General features: G+C 36.5%; 1 pseudogene; it reads right to left on the minus strand.

The window, feature by feature from the left end:
* Positions 1 to 1,311, minus strand: part of LOC115519879 — a 136,717-nt pseudogene extending 135,406 nt beyond the window's left edge.
* Positions 1,312 to 17,771: the final 16,460 nt, after the last annotated feature.

The raw sequence follows: 17,771 nt of genomic DNA on the forward strand, positions 1-17,771 counted from the left end.
CTAAACAAACAAACAAACAGCCTCTGAGACACATTAAGCACAAAGCTAGGAATGGTATATACTTAGCAAAGCAACATTCAATACAATCAAAACCTCTGAAAATCTATTTTCATATAATTCAAATAATTTCAAATAATTTGATTTTCTCTTTCTTTTGTCAGGCAAGCCAGCTGTGGTTTACCTATAATGCACATTCTATGATAATTTCACTTTGAAGCTATTTTAATGGAACTGAACTGGGAAAACACAATAGAATCATTATTTATTCATTCTGGGTACAGCCTTTATCAGAGTTATAAATCTTCAGCAAATGTGAGTCAGGCTCTTCTCTTCTCTGTGCCCTAGGCTTAGATTTTAACATCTGTGAAAAATGAAAATGAATCTTAAAAATGTCCTTTTACTTAGCTTGCAATGGGTAGCTCCACCAAAAACATAAAACACCTATTAGTAGAACCCAGTGATTCATCACTTACATACAACACCCAGTCCTCATCCCAACAAGTACCCTCCTTAATGCCCATCACCCATTTTCCCCACCCCCATCAACCCTCAGTTTGTTCTCTGTATTTAAGAGTGTCTTATGGTTTTTATCTTACTTTTCCTTTCCTTCCCCTATGATCATCTGTTAAGTTTTTCAAATTCTACATATGGGTGAAATCATGTAATGTCTGTCTTTCTCTGACTGACTTATTTCACTTAGATAATACCCTCCAGTTCCATCCACATTGTTGCAAATTACCGTGTTACTTTTAATATTTTTTCTTTATTACCATATTTTGCCAGTTTAATTAAAATATGCCTTGTGGTGGATCTGCTTTTGTTGAATTTGATGGGAGTTCTCTATGTCTTCTGGATCTAGCTAGATATTCCCCAGATTATGGAAGCTGTTAGCTATTATTTCGTCAAATAAATTTTCTGCCCCCTTTTCTCTCTTCTTCTTCTAGGACTCCTATTATATGAATATTGTTACATTTCATGGAGTCACTGAGTTCCCTAAGTCTATTCTAACTATACATAATTCTTTTTTTTCTCTTTTGTTCACCTTGATTACTTCCTATTACTCTGTCTTCTAGGTCACTAATTTGTTCCTCTGCTGCTTCCAGCCTTCTGTTCATTCCATCAAGTTTTTCTCATTTCATTTATAGAGCCTTTTATCTCTGCTGTGTTATTCCTTATCTCTGTGTTAAGGGCCTCATTCATGTCTTCCATTCTTTTCTCAAGTCCAGGTAGTATCCTTACAATCATCACTTTAAATTCTTTATCAGGCATGTTGCTTGTATCCGTTTTACTTAGATCTCGGGCCATGGCCATGTCCTATTCTTCCATTTGCGATAAAATTCTCTGTCTGCTTATTTTGTCTAAGCCTCTGTTCCTGCTTCTGTGTGTTAGGAAAGTCAGCTACGTCTTCCGTTCTTGACAGTAATGGAGGAGATGTCCTGTAGTGCCCTGCTGTGTAGTGTTCCCTGTGTCCTGTGGCCTGGCACTACCAGAGCATCTTCAATGTGTGCTCTGTGTTCTATTGTGTCCTTATCCTTCAGGTAAGTCATCTTCAGATGTGCGCTCCCCTTTGTGCCCTTCTCTCACCCTTCTCTACAACCAAGACTCCCTCCCTACCACAGCAACCACAATCTGTTTTTCTTCCAAACTGCATCTCTGCACTTCCTACCTTCTTCAATATGTCTTCTTCTTTACCTCTAGTTGTGGCATTTGTTCTGTCAGTCTTCTGGTCAATTTCTGGGTATTTAGAATGATTTGATAGTTATCTAGTTATATTTGCTGGACAAGACAAGCCTAGTATCCTCCTACTCTGCCACCATATTTCAACTTCAGCAAACAATATTCTTAAGCTGGTAGATCTTCTATGATATCAAGAAAAAAAATAAAATACTCTAACATATTTATATTTTCATTGGCATAATATGTTAATCCTCCTGGAATGTTTATATTTTAAAAAGAAATATTAATTGTGGGAAATAGTGAACGTTCAGGCATCAGTAGGAGATGTAATTTTTGTTTCTAATGCTCCTATAATCAGACCATGTGAAGCAACCCCAGATAGATAAAACCATTCCTAAGTTTAGCTGTCCCTTTATAAATGGGTGATCATCAATAAGAGTGTGGTATAATGGCTTCTATATCAGAGACCATTAGCTGTGTGACTTTGGAAAGTTATTTAAGACTTCTGAGTCTGAGTCTTTACATCTGTAAAATGAAGATAATATCTACCTTGCAATGCTGTTATGAGAAGAACAGTATTGAGGTAATGTGTGTTTTGCATGCAAGTAGTTGTTAAAACAACCAAAATTTATTCTCTCACACTTCTGGAAGCTAGAAGTGCTTCCCTCCTAGATTCTGTTAATACCAGCAAACTTTGCCATTCCTCAGCTTGCCACTGCATAACTCCAGTCTCTGCTTCTACCGTCACATGGTATTCTTCCCGTGTGTGTCTGTATTTCCACATGGCCTTCTAATAAGGACACAGCTCACTGAATTTAGAGCCTACCCTAAGGCAATATAGCCACATCTTAACTTGATTATATCTGCAAAGACCTTATTTCCAAATAATGCCACGTGCACACGTATCATAGGTTAGGACTTCAACATATCTTTTGGAGGTACACAATTCAACTCACAACACCTCTTGATTCTGCAATGACATCACTTTCTTCTATACCGTAACTGAGAGATTAGTCCAAGAGAAGATAATTGAAGGAATGGATTCTAGTAACAAGCTTAGCAAGAACACGGTAGAAGCAGCTCAATAAGGGGGAAAATGTTTGTCATGTTGTGCTGAATCCAGCAAGTATGCACAAACAGCAGCACATTCTCTCCATCATTCAATTTTGTATCAGTTTAAGGACAGTATCTTTTCAGAAATTGCATAACCAGAAGTTTTCTCCCTGACACCACTAATGTGTTTAATTGCCATTTTCCACTCATTTTTAAATTCTGCTCTACTTTTAAACATTAGCAAATCCTTTTTTCCTGTTTTGAAGAAATATTAACCAGAGAATCCCTGCAAGCCACCAAATTACTGACAGGGACTGGAATATGGGGTCAGGAGAAAAACTCACTTCTCACCACACATTCTTTTGATCTATTTGAATTTATCACGTATCTATGTTACATGAAGAATCATTTAATTTAAACAGTCTCCAGTCCATGATTTTGTACCATCTTTCATCATGTTTGTAAGCTTCATCTACTTAACAAAAGCCACTTGCGTTGTAGAATTTCCTCATGAATCTCCAAACCTCATGAATATTTCCATTCTGGATATTATTATCTTTCTTTTGTTAGAAAATTTGCCACCAGACAATGAAATGTGGATGATAAGGTATAGTGTACGAAGGGCTGTGAAATCCTTGAATAAATCTAACAGGCATGTTTTCCATTTGTTCCCTCTTTTAAAGAAGAAGATATACAGCCTCATAAAAATACAAGGAGAATATGAAGCAGACAAGAAACATATGCCAAATTATAAATGATAGAGCATAATATAAAATAAAACCAATTCAAAAGGAATTACAAATAAATCATAGGAAACCAGTTCAGAGTTGCACAAAATAAGACTATACACAAGAATACCCCTCACTTCTCTGTCTTTATTATTTAATGCAAATGTAAGAAATACATTTACAAACTCTTTCTACTCATGTGGCAATGAAGCAGATAAATGAAAAAGGTTTATACTTGAAGTCAGAAATCGTGGGTTCAATTCCCTGTTCTACTCAACCCTACATGTGCAATTTGGGAAATGACCGACGTTGGCCTCACTTTCCTCCCCTACAACAGAGCTGATAGGCATAATAACATAAAATGTGGTATGACACCTTGTAAACTATAAAATGCTACTAAAATGTAGGCACTCCTAATAAAGTGCACGTCTCCCAAAAGTAAGACAAAATGCCATGAAAATGGTCTTTCTGTCATTTTAGAATTCTCTAATGCTCTCATAATTTTTTAAACATTCTATATTCAAACTGGAAGAAAATATAATTATATCAGAGCCTATTACTAACAGCTACACAATATTAAAATTCTGCATAAATCACCAGAAATATTGTAACTAAGTGTATGCACATGTGTGTGTGTCCTTGTGCCTTTGAATGTAGCTGAAACAGCAGCTTAAAACCAGTGAAACCCAGAAGCTCTTGAATTAAAGTCTATCAATTATCCAACTACCAAGTGTCACATGAAAAAAATGTCCCCAGGCTTACCTAAGAAATAAGGCTAAAACCAAACTATCAATTTAAGGCATATGGCAGTTTAAGGCTTGTGCAAACATTTGGAAAAGAGAAAGATTTGTTGAGAATTTCATACAACAGCAATGCCATGAAATAAGAAAGAAAATGTTTATCTGAGAGAATGAAAGAAGGAAAGTGACCTTCTATATATGAGTGTATAATAGCTGTGGCAGTCAGAATCCTAAAATGATCCCCATTGACCCTCAACCTTGTATAATCCTCTCCCCTTGAGTATGGACAGACCCAGTGAATATGATGAGGTATCACTCCAGTGATTATGTTATATTACCTGGCAAAAGAATTTTACAGATGTCATTAAGGTCCCAAATCAGTTGACTTTGAGTAAATCAGAAGGAAGATTACCTTGGGTGGCTCTGACCCAAGGGTGAGCCCTTAAAAACAAGAATTTTCTCTGATTGGCTTACTAGAAAGAAAGCAAACAGCCATGTTGTGAACTGACTACAGTGTTGGCTTTTAGTTGCTTAGAGTGGTCTCCAGCTAACAACTAGGAAGAACACAAGGACCTCATTCCCAAAGCTGCAAGGAACTCCCGCTTTGGTCTTCTTCTTCAAAATTACTTTGGCTATTCAGGGCCTTTTGTGGTTCCATACAAATTTTTGGATTGCTTGTCCTAGCTTCGAGAAGAATGTTGGTGCAATTGTGATTGGGATTGCATTGAATGTGTAGATAGCTTTGGGTAGTATTGACATTTTAACAATATTTATTCTTCCAATCAGTGAGCACGGAATGTTTTTCCATTTCTTTATATCTTCTTCAATTTCCTTCATAAGCTTTCTATAGTTTTCAGCATACAGATCCTTTACATCTTTGGTTAGGTTTATTCCTAGGTATTTTATGATTCTGGGTGCATTTGTGAATGGGATCAGTTTCTTTATTTGTCTTTCTGTTGCTTCATTATTAGTGTATAAGAATGCAACTGATTTCTGTACATTGATTTTGTATCCTACAACTGCTGAATGCATGTATCAGTTCAAGTAGACTTCTGGTGGAGTCTATTGGATTTTCCATGTATAGTATCATGTCATCTGCCAAAAGAGAAAGCTTGACTTCATCTTTGCCAATTTTGATGGCTTTGATTTCCTTTTGTTGTCTGATTGCTGATGCGAGAACTTCCAACACTTAAACAACAACAGTGAGAGTGGACATCCCTGTTGTGTTCCTGATCTCAGGGAGAAAGCTCTCAGTTTTTCCCCACAGAGGATGATATTAGCTGTGGGCTTTTCATAAATGGCTTTTATGATGTTTAAGTATGTTGCTTCTATCCCAACTTTCTCGAGGGCTTTTGTTAAGAAAGGATGCTGAATTTTGTCAAATGCCTTTTCTGCATCAATTGGCAGGGTCACATGTTCCTTATCTTTTATTAATGTGATGTATCACATTGATTGATTTGCAAATGTTGAACCAGCCCTGCATCCCAGGAATGAATCCCACTTGATCATGGTGAATAATTCTTTTTATATGCTGTTGAATTTGATTTGCTAGTATCTTATTGAGAATTTTTGCATCCATATTCATCAGGGATATTGGTCTGTAGTTCTCTTTTTTTGCTGGGTCTCTGTCTGGTTTAGGAATCAAAGTAATGCTGGCTTCATAGAATGAGTCTGGAAGTTTTCCTTCCCTTTTTATTTTTTGGAACAGCTTGAGGATAGGTATCTCTGCTTTAAATGTCTGGTAGAATTCCCCAGGGAAGCCATCTGGTCCTGGACTCTTATTTGTTGGGAGATTTTTGATGACTGATTCAATTTCTTCTCTGGTTATGGGTCTGTTCAAGTTTTCTATTTCTTCCTGTTTGAGTTTTGGAAGTGTGTGGCCTGAATGAGACAGGAAACCATCAAAACCCTAGAGGAGAAAGCAGGAAAAAAACCTCTCTGACCTCAGCCGCAGCAATTTCTTACTTGATACATCCCCAAAGGGAATGCAATTAAAAGCAAAATGAACTATTGGGACCTCATCAAGATAAAAACTTCTGCACTGCAAAGGAAACAACCAACAAAACTAAAAGGCAACCAATGGAATGGGAAAAGATATTTGCAAAAGACATATCAGACAGAGGGCTTGTATCCAAAATCTATAAAGAACTCACCAAACTCCACACCCAAAAAACAAATAATCCAGTGAAGAAATAGGCAGAAAACATGAACAGACACTTCTCTAAAGAAGACATCCAGGGGCGCCTGGGTGGCTCAGTCGGTTAAGCGGCCGACTTCAGCTCAGGTCATGATCTCGCGGTCCGTGAGTTCGAGCCCCACGTCAGGCTCTGTGCTGACAGCTCAGAGCCTGGAGCCTGTTTCAGATTCTGTGTCTCCCTCTCTCTGACCCTCCCCCGTTCATGCTTTGTCTCTCTCTGTCTCAAAAATAAATAAACATTAAAAAAAAAATTTAAAAGAAGACATCCAGATGGCCAACAGGCACATGAAAAGATGCTCAACGTCGTTCCTCATCAGGGAAATACAAATCAAAACCACACTCAGATACCACCTCACGCCAATCGGAGTGGCTAAAATGAACAAATCAGGAGACTATAGACGTTGGTGAGGATGTGGAGAAATGGGAACACTCTTGCACTGTTGGTGGGAATCCAAACTGGTGCAGCCGCTCTGGAAAACAGTGTGGAGGTTCCTCACAAAATTAAAAATAGATCTACGCTATGACTCAGCAATAGCACTGCTAGGAATTTACCTAAGGGATACAGGAGTGCTGATGCATAGGGGCACTTGTACCCCAATGTTTATAGCAGCACTTTCAATGATAGCCAAATTATGGAAAGAGCCTAAATGTCCATCAACTGATGAATGGATAAGAAATTGTGGTTTATATACTCAATGGAATACTACATGGCAATGAGAAAGAATGAAATATGGCCTTTTGTAGCAATGTGGATGGAACTGGAGAGTGTTATGCTAAGGGAAATAAGTCATACAAAGAAACACAGATATCATATGTTTTCACTCCTATGGGGATCCTGAGAAATTTAACAGAAACCCATGGGGGAGGGGAAGGAAAAAAAAAAAGGTTAGAGAGGGAGGGAGCCAAAACATAAGAGACTCTTAAAAACTGAGAACAAACTGAGATGGGGGGTGGGAGGGAGGGGAGGGTGGGTGAGGGGTATTGAGGAGGGCACCTGTTGGGATGAGCACAACCAATTTGACAATAAATTTCATATTTAAAAAAAAAGAGCAATAAGACAATGATCATTAATAGCAAATTATAAAAGCAACAGCCATTGAAGCAATTTGCTAGTAAAAGACCTTAGCAATGGTCACCAGATTTATAGTGTGCTAATAAGATCAGAAAAGACAAAGAAAGAAAATGAAGAACTGCCTGGATACCTGAATTCATATTTTTTTTAATAGGAAAGAAAGCAGACTAAAAATAGAGTCAACAAAATCATTGGAGATTGGGCAGCACGTCGTCTTGGACAACATCTTACCATTTTACCAAGATGAAACATATTCTGATTACTTGTCAGACCCAATGGAGTAAGTCATCTTCTTATCAAAATCAAATATATCAATGCTGGGAATGCGAGCTGGTGCAGCCACTCTGGAAAACAGTATGGAGGTTCCTCAAAAACTAAAAGTAGAACTACCCTACGACCCAGCAATTGCACTACTAGGCATTTATCCACGGGATACAAGTGTGCTGTTTCGAGGGACACATGCACCCCATGTTTCTAGAAGCGCTATCAACAATAGCAAAAATATAGACAGAGCCCAAATGTCTATGGATGGATGAATGGATAAAGAAGATGTGGTATATATATATACAATGGAGTATTACTCGGCAATCAAAAAGAATGAAATCTTGCCATTTGCAACTATGTGGATGGAACTGGAGGGTATTATGCTAAGTGAAATTAGTCACAGAAAGACAAAAATCATATGACTTCACTCATCTGAAGACTTTAAGAGACAAAACAGATGAACATAAGGGAAGGGAAACAAAAATAATATAAAAACAGAGAGGGGGACAAAACAGATATGGAGAACATAAATACACAGACATAACATAAATATAGAGACCTAACATAAATATGGAGAACAAACTGAGGGTTACTGGAGGGATTGTGGGCGGGGGGATGGGCTAAATGGGTAAGGTCATTAAGGAATCTACTCCTATTATTGCACTATATGCTAACCAATTTGGATGTAAATTTTAAAAAATAAAAAATAAAATTAAAAAATAATAATAATAATAAAGCTGCAAGGAACTGAATGTCTGCCAATAACCTAAATGAGCTTAGAAGAAAACCCAAACCCTAGAAGAAAATTATAGCACAGCTGGCATCTTGATTGCAGCCCTGTACGACCTGAGGAGAGAATCTAGCTAACCGGTGCCCAAACTCCTAACCCACAGAAACCTGAGATAATAAATTAGTGTTGTTTTAAGCTGCTGAATCTGTAATAATTTGTTACAAAGCAATAGAAATTAATTGAGTAGCAGAATAGCAGAACTTGCTTTCCTTCTCCTAATACCTACTATTGGTTTACAAAGAAGGCAAACAGAAAAACATAGCTTCTGAATGACATGCTTAACATTTGAGTGTTTATGCCTAGTGGGCTGGTAATAACAGATGTTTAAAAACAGCAGTTTTGTCATAAATCAATTCTCCCCAGTCACAGAGTAATTCTCTCCTGTTTATCACAGATATTAGAAAGATTCCTACATATTCAAGTTGACATCTACTCTGGATAATTTAAGATGTTACCAGATTGCAAGCTGTAATCACTTTACCACTGTAATCACTTTAGCTGTAATAATTTTCTAGGATTTTTATGCCTGATAGAAATGCTCTTACATAATATATGTCCATATACCAGGAAAAATAATGAAATTTAAATCAACAATTATTTAATAAGTATCTACTGTGTACCAGAAACAAGATTAGGTGCTAGGATTAAAGACTTTCCCTACCATTGTTTACAAACAGCCATTCAGAGACTTCAGGGTCAACAGCGAATTGTTAGAAGCATTGCCACTAAAAGTAGATAGAAGACTACGAGCTATCACTACATTATTTGACATAGTACTAGAGAGCGTTCTTTAAAAAAAGAAGAAATAAAAAAGATGGAAGTATTGAGGAAAAGAAGGGAAACTGACATTGACATTTTTATTAGACAATATTACTATCTACATAAAAGTCCTATAAGAAACTACTGATAAGTTATTACAATTAATTGGATGTAAGGTATCAAATACATTCCTATACACTACCAATAAATTGCTGAAATCTAGCATTTTGAGATTTATTTTGTAACATCACAACAAATGCATAAGGTAGCTAGGAATAAATCTAGGAAAAGATATGTAGGACATTTATAAACTTTATGAAAAGACACTAAAGAAAATGAAATAATATAAGGATAGAGACTTCTCCCCATTTAATCTGTAAAATTGATACAATTCCCACCAAAAGTCAAGAAAATATATATGAATTTGATAATCTGATTCTAAAAAGAATTGATGTGAAAAACCAAAAAGCCACAATAGCCAAAACCATTTTAAAATACTGAAAAATATGGAGAAGGCTAACCATACCTAAAACAAGACATATTATGTAGCTTTAGATGATGTGACATGACCTCAGAAGTAAATACATAGAACAGAATAACAAACTGAGGAACAGTTGGGAAAAAATATTTCACAGTGAAGAAAGATTGGAGTAGCAAAAAAACAAAAACAAACAAACAAAAAACAAACAAAAAAACCATGCTGGAATAACAGAGAAATGAACTTCAAGATAATTGAAAGACTGCATATTAAAATCAAACTTCAAACTTTTTTAGAAGAATATACAGAAGAACTCAAGAAAATTTAAATCTTCTTTTTTTTATGTTTATTTTTTTACAGTGAGAAACCTTAAGCAGGGAAGGGGTAGAGAGCAGCTAGCCCAACGCGAGGCTCAAACTCATGAACAGTGAGATCATGACCTGAGCCAAAGTCTGACGCTCAACTGACTGAGCCACCCAAGCGCCCCCAAAATTTAAAACTTCTTAAACAAGATTTTTCTAAAATAAGATAAACCATAAAAATTGAGTGTTAAAATCCCCAATTTTTTAAAAGTGAAAAGATCAGACATAGACTGAGAAAATTTGTCTTCAACCCTTGTAAGTAGCAAAGGATTAGTATCCCAAATGCATAAAGAAAAATTGATGAGAAAAAGAAAAACAGCCCAACAGAATAATAAGCAAAACTTTTAAATAGGCAATTTACAAAAGAAACCCAAGTTCTCTATAAACATAGTAGTTCCACTACTAAAGAACTTTTTGCATATATGCCCAAAGAATCATTCACAAGACTTACTTATAAGAGCAAAAAAATTGAATGCAACCTAAATGTCCATCAATGCTATCGATGAATAGATATGTAAATTGTAGTATATTCATAATTTGGAAAAACACATAGCTATGAAATGAAGGACAGAGCTACATGTATTAAAATGGAAAAATCTCACAAGTGGCAGAGGATAGATAAAGTCTAACATTTATATAGTTTTGAAACATCAGCATATTGTTTAGGGATGAATACAAATGTAGTTAAAATACAAAGACATACATTGAAATACAAATATCACATACAAAATTATGGATCTTTTGGGGAGGTATGGGAGAAGGAAATATGGTTGAGTTGAACATTTAAAAGGACACCACTGCCTATCCAAGTATCCTAGTGTCTGACAGAAAGAAATAACTCTACCTTAAAATTATTTCTAATTAGTCCATACATTTGGATTTTCTGAGTCACTAATATTGCATACTTCATAATGTCAAGGAAGTGCTGCATAGAGTGAATTTACTGCTTTGACGTCATTCTAATGAGATACATAAATCAATGGATTGCATTTCTTTTTCATTCTCAGACTAAAACAATGTATATTTCAGGTCCACAAAGTCTTTTGATAATGGCTTGTAGCATTACTGTTTTTCTAGGAAAGGGTAAACTCAAAATACAAAGTACTTATTGAAAGGTTAGTCGTTCCTTAGAAGACATCTTCTTTTGAAGTTTATAAATTGTTTCTTGACTAATTTTAATCAAATTAAATTTTGTTTTTCTTTTCCCAATGTATTTATTATTGAAAATTTTCAAACATCCAGAAAAATTGTTAAGACTATTACCATGAACTAGATTTTGCCATTTTCACCTTAACTTATTTTTTCAAAGTTTATTATTATTATTATTTTATGGTTCAGAGGTTTACATTTTCTTGTCACAAAAAATCTACATGCTTATATAAATCAGCAGTTTTACATCTGGCTTAATGAAATAAAGATCACTACATTAAAAAAATGAACAGAGCCAGATGGCAGAATAAAAAGTCCACTGTTCATATCCTTCCACAGCAACAACAATTTGGCAGCCACCCATGGGCAAAAGTGCCTTTGTGGGAGCTTTGGGATCCAGGTAGGAGTTTGCAAAACTCCAGTGGAGCCCAAGACCAAAAAGGGGCTATTTCAGAAGGCAGGCCCACATACAGGTGGCAGACTCAACAGGTGTGATCCTGGCTACAGACCCAGCTCCACCCCACTGTGGACTCAGCTACAGCCTTATTTGGCCTTGATCCTGCCACTAGCACCATCTGCCAAGGAACCTGGGAAGAGTCACACTGTCCCATGCTTTAGGTAACAGGCCCACCAACCTCAGCCACAGCTGTGGACTCTGAAAGCAGGCCGTGACCTGGCTCCAGCCTCTCATGCTGTGATTCAGGAGCAGTGCTTCCCAGATAGGGATCCAAAGGGAGATGCACTCATGTGTACCCCCAAAGACAGATCCACCAATCTTGGTCTGATTGTGAATCCTGAATCTGGGTCCAGATCATCCAGACATAAAAGCAACAAGAAAAACAGTGGACTAGAATATCACTATACACCAAATGGACTGAAGAAACATATACAGAACATCTCATCAATAGCAGCAGAATACACATCCTTCCCAAGTACATATAGAACAATGTCCATCTGGATTATATGTAGGGCCACAAAGCAAATCTTTGGAAAGCATACCAAATATCATTTCTGACCACAATAGTATGAAACTAGATATCAATAACAGAAGGAAAATTGAAAAATTTACAAATATATGGAAATTAAGCAACATAGTCTAGAATGGCCAATGGATCAAAGAAGAAATCAAAAAGGAAATAAAAACATACCTTGAGACAAATCAAAGTGGAAACACAACAAACCAAAACTTATGGGATGCAGCAAAAGCAGTTCTAAGTGGGAAGTTTATAGCAATAAAAGACTGCATTCTGAAAAGGAAAGATCTCAAATAAGCTACCTAACTTTACACCTCAAGGAACTAGAAAAAGAACAAACTAGGCTAAAGTTAGGAGAAGGAAGGAAATAACAAATATCAGACAGAAATAAACAAAGTAGAGAACAGAAAAAATAATAGAAAAGATGAACAAAACGAAGAGTTGGTTTTTTGAAAGATAAAGTTGAGAAACCCTTAGTTACACTAAGAAAAAAAAAGAGTAGACCCAAATAAAATGAGTTTTGAAAGAGGAAACATTACAACTGATACTACACAAATGCCAATACACACAATGGGGAAAGGATTGTTTCTTCAAGACATGGTGTTTGGAAAACTGAATATTCACATGCAAAAGAATAAAATCAGACTCTTAAACATTATTCCATAAACAAAAATTAATTTGAAATGGATTAAGGACTTAAATGTAAGACTTGAAACCATAAAACTCCTACAATAAAACATAGGGGAAAAAAAAGACTCCTTGACATTGATCTCCACGATATTTTTTTTTTTAATATTACACCAGAAGCCCAGGCAACAAAAGCAGAAATAAACAGTGGGAGTATAGCAAACTAAAAATATTCTGTGCAGCAAAGGAAACAATTAGCAAAATTAAGAGCAACCTATGGAATGTGAGGAAATATTCATAAACCATATATCTGATAATAGGTTAATATCTAAAATATATAAGAACTCACCATTCAGTAGCAAAAAAATACAAACACAAAAGACAATCTGATTTTAAAATAGCAAGTGACTTGAATAGACATTGTTCCTAAGAAGACATACACATGGACAATAAGTATTGTCCATGAAAAAGTGTCTAATATCACTAATCATCAGAGAAACACAAATCAAAACCACAATGAAATATCACCTCACATCAGTAAGAATGGTTAGCATCAAAACGACAGCAACTGTTGGCAAGGGTGTGGTGAAAAGGGCACCTTTGTGTGCTGTTGGTGGGAATGTAAATTGGTACATCCATTATGTAAAACAATATGATGTTTCCTCAAAAAATTAAAAATAGAACTGTCATATTACCCATTAATTCTACTTCTGGGTATATATATCTGAAGGAGATAAAATCAGTATCTCAAAGAAATATCTGCATCCCCATATTCATTACAACTTTTCTTACAATAGCCAAAATATGGAAACAATCTAAGTGTCATCAATAGATAAATGGATTAAAAATGTGGCACATATACAATGGAATATTACTGAGCCATAAAAAGAAGGAAATTCCACCATTCCCAGAAACATGGTTGAAACTGGAGAACATTATACTAACTGAAATAAGCCAGACACAGAAATACAAATACTGTGTGTTCTCACTTATATGTGAAAGCTAAAAATGTTGAACTCATAGAAGCAGAGAGTAGAATGGTGGTTTCTAGTGGTTAGGGAGCGAGGAACATGTGGAGAGTTTGGTCAAAGGGTATAAACTTTTAGTTATAAGATGAACCAGATCTGGGTATCTAATGTACAGCACAATGGTAATAATTAATAATACTGTATTGTACACTTGAAATTTTCTAAGAGAATAAATCTTAAGTTTTCTCACCACCAAAGAAAATAAATGGTAGCTATGTGAGGTGATGGATGTGTTAATTAACTTAATTATGGTAATCACTTCACAACATATACATATATCAAATCATCACATTGTACACCTAAATATATACAATCTTATTTGTCAATTAGATCTCAATAAATCTGGGGAAAAAATAATGGATAATAGACTCAGAGGAATAAAATTTGATGAGGCAGCAAGAAGTAGAAATTTTGCTAATTGCCAAATACATCTATTCCAATTACATATTCAGGAACTAGGGGAGAAAACACCAGCCAGTTTCTATTCAGTCTTAGGTCCATGTAACTCAAACTTAGGCTAAGCCTCCTTCTATCCCTTGGCCACCATAAGCTCCCATCTTAATTGGTGGGTCATGGTGGGTTTGGTGTACCCAGAGAATAACATCAATTTATATACCATATCTAATAAACTGAAAACTATGGGTATTTCCATTTCACGTGTATGCATCATTCTAGTAGTGGCCCATTGGGAAAGGCTTGGAGGAAGATTTACAGTATGTATAGTATGCTGGCAGTGTGCAGTATCCTTCCTCAAGAGGACCAGGCCTCCCCTTCAGTGAAGGAGTTCTAGGTATGTGAACTAACTTAGGTCTAGAAACTATGTAGAAATTCATCACTCTCCATAAGGTGACTCATGTCAGATTTTTAGCCATCAGGCCTACAGCTTTTCCTCTTATATAAATTAAGCAACATTTTAGTAGGCTGCCCATCTATTTCATTCTTGGTGATGCTGTGGTCAAGACGGGAGATATTAACAGGACCATTATGAGTGGGGACAAATGAGAGGAACCATGGACTTAAACAGAGGACGCCTACACACTAGTCAAAAACCAGGGTGGTATAAACATGCCTCTGCAGGAGTAGATCAGATCAAATAACCTCATTTTAGTGGATATGATATGACACAAAAAAGGGGCAAATCTCAGGGTAATGGAGAGACAGACCATCATGACTGAATGTAAGCTACCATCACCACCACCCACAAACACCTACTCTCTTGAAACAGAGGAAGGCGAAATGAGACTTGAGAGAGAAGAGAAACAGCTTTTTAGGAAGTTTGAATTTTGAATTGATTGACTACATCCCCCAAAGAGGCTATTCTAGGCAGAAAAGACTAAATGATCTTTTTTTTTTTTAATTTTTTTTTTCTTTTTTTCAACGTTTTTATTTTTTATTTTTGGGACAGAGAGAGACAGAGCATGAATGGGGGAGGGGCAGAGAGAGAGGGAGACACAGAATCAGAAACAGGCTCCAGGCTCCGAGCCATCCGCCCAGAGCCTGATGCGGGGCTCGAACTCACGGACCGCGACATCGTGACCTGGCTGAAGTCGGACGCTTAACCGACTGCGCCACCCAGGCGCCCCGTTTTTTTTTTTTTTTTTAATTTTTTTTTTTCAACGTTTTTATTTTTTATTTTTGGGACAGAGAGAGACAGAGCATGAACGGGGGAGGGGCAGAGAGAGAGGGAGACACAGAATCAGAAACAGGCAGAAAAGACTAAATGATCTTTAATGGACAAGACTAAGGGTAGCCATCTTCTATCCACCAAGGATTCCAAAGAAAGATCAGTTCTCAAAATGAGAGGACATGCCTTATTCTGGCAGTTGTGTTTGTAAGGTATAACTTTTAATAAATGGCCCAGTGGGCTCAAGTATTGCTATTTCACTGATCAAAGTGATAAGAATTTGTTGTTTTGACAAAATCTGAAATTGTTCTCAGGGTTTTATTTTTTAAACCCATAGCACCTTTTGACAAATATTCCCATCAGTCAAGTAATATTTGTTGAATTTTTTCCCATAGTTTGAACGTGCAAAAAAAATTTAGAGGTTTATTTTGTTTGGCTTTCTGCTTTCAATCTCTGATTTCACCTTATGTGTAGATCTCACACTTCTTTAAAACAACAACCACCTTCTCTAAACTATTTTTCCTTTCTAGTAAGCATGTCATTTCTTTCTTGTCTTCTTGGTTAATGATTTTATTTTAATTTTTTTTTAATTTATTTATTTTGAGGGGTGGGGAAGGGGCAGAGAAAGGGAACCCCAAGCAGGTTCTGCATTGTCAGCGAAGAGCCCAACACGGGGCTTGATCTCACAAACCTTGAGATCATGATCTAAGCTTAAAACAAGAGTCAGACACTTGAGCACCCGAGCTACCCAGGCACCTGAGTTAAGGATTTTAAGTTAACCATGTTTTGTTCATCATTAATTCCATATTTTCTTCATCATTAATTTTCTCTACAATCCTTTGCATCTTAAATTGTGTTCCACCTCTTTACTGGAATAATACTCTCAAAAAATCTCCATGACTTCCTCACCATACAATCCAATCCTGACCTCTCAACAGAGTCATGTGGTTGAACACACTCCTTACTAAAAGACTTCATCTCAGGGGCGCCTGGGTGGCGCAGTCGGTTAAGCGTCCGACTTCAGCCAGGTCACGATCTCGCGGTCCGTGAGTTCGAGCCCCGCGTCAGGCTCTGGGCTGATGGCTCAGAGCCTGGAGCCTGTTTCCGATTCTGTGTCTCCCTCTCTCTCTGCCCCTCCCCCGTTCATGCTCTGTCTCTCTCTGTCCCAAAAATAAATAAACGTTGAAAAAAAAAATTTTTAAAGACTTCATCTCAAAGACCTGATAATTCTTCATTCTAAATATTTCCTCTTTCAAAATTTCTCTTTCCATTTTTACTGTCAGTGCTTCAGTAGAACAGCTCTCAACTACATTATTCTATACTGCATTATATCTATACTGCATTATTACAGGTGTTTTTCACACTCCTTATCTCTCCCATTTTAATCCATTTTTTTTACCATCATAAAAATAATGGGTCCAAAAGGTCCATCTCGTATGTAACTCCTCTGTTTAAAAAAAATCCAAGTTTCCTTCTATTTGTTCACACCTACACTATTTAATAGCATTTCTCAATTCTGATTGTACATTAAAATCACCCGAGGAGCTCTAAAAACCTACGGATTCCTCAGTCCCACAATAGCACAGATAAATCGAGTGTCTCAGAGTAGAGCTCAGCTTTCAATCCTTTTTAAGGGCTCCCCAAGTGATTCTATTGTGCAGTCAAGATTGAGAATCATTGTTCTGGAACTAGATCAAGGCAAAGTTGGGATACACTGCTCTAGGCCTAGGGCAATGGTGCATCACAATCAAACAAGCTGAAGGAGATTATTCTTGGACTTCAGATATACTGAATTAGAATCTCTGGTGGAGGGTGTTGAGAATTTCTATTCATATTTAAAAAAGATTTCCAGGCATTCTTATCTAGCCAAAATGGTCCTCAAGCATGGGAAACCAATCACGTATCAATGTGTCTCAGTCTCTAATGTGTCTCAGTCACTATACAATAGAACTGCAGTTGTATTGTTTTTAAATTTGCCCCCAAATTCATCTTTCTTTACATGGATAGAAAAGCACTCTAGAAAAACACAATGAAACAGGGTCCCAGCCTCCTGTAAACCATCCCTTAATTATCCCCTTGAAATTCTTATTACTTTAATCTATGTCCAACTTTAATTTATAGTAATATCGTAGCTGTGTGTGTGCATTTGGCAGGTAAAAAGCCAATACCATCTCTATTAATATAAAATCTTAGGATGCAAAGCCTAGAGCAAAATAAAAGTTGACACACAGTTCTGAATTTCATCACAT

Source organism: Lynx canadensis, chromosome C1, assembly GCF_007474595.2.
Source record: "Lynx canadensis isolate LIC74 chromosome C1, mLynCan4.pri.v2, whole genome shotgun sequence".
In the NCBI taxonomy this organism is placed as follows: domain Eukaryota; kingdom Metazoa; phylum Chordata; class Mammalia; order Carnivora; family Felidae; genus Lynx; species Lynx canadensis.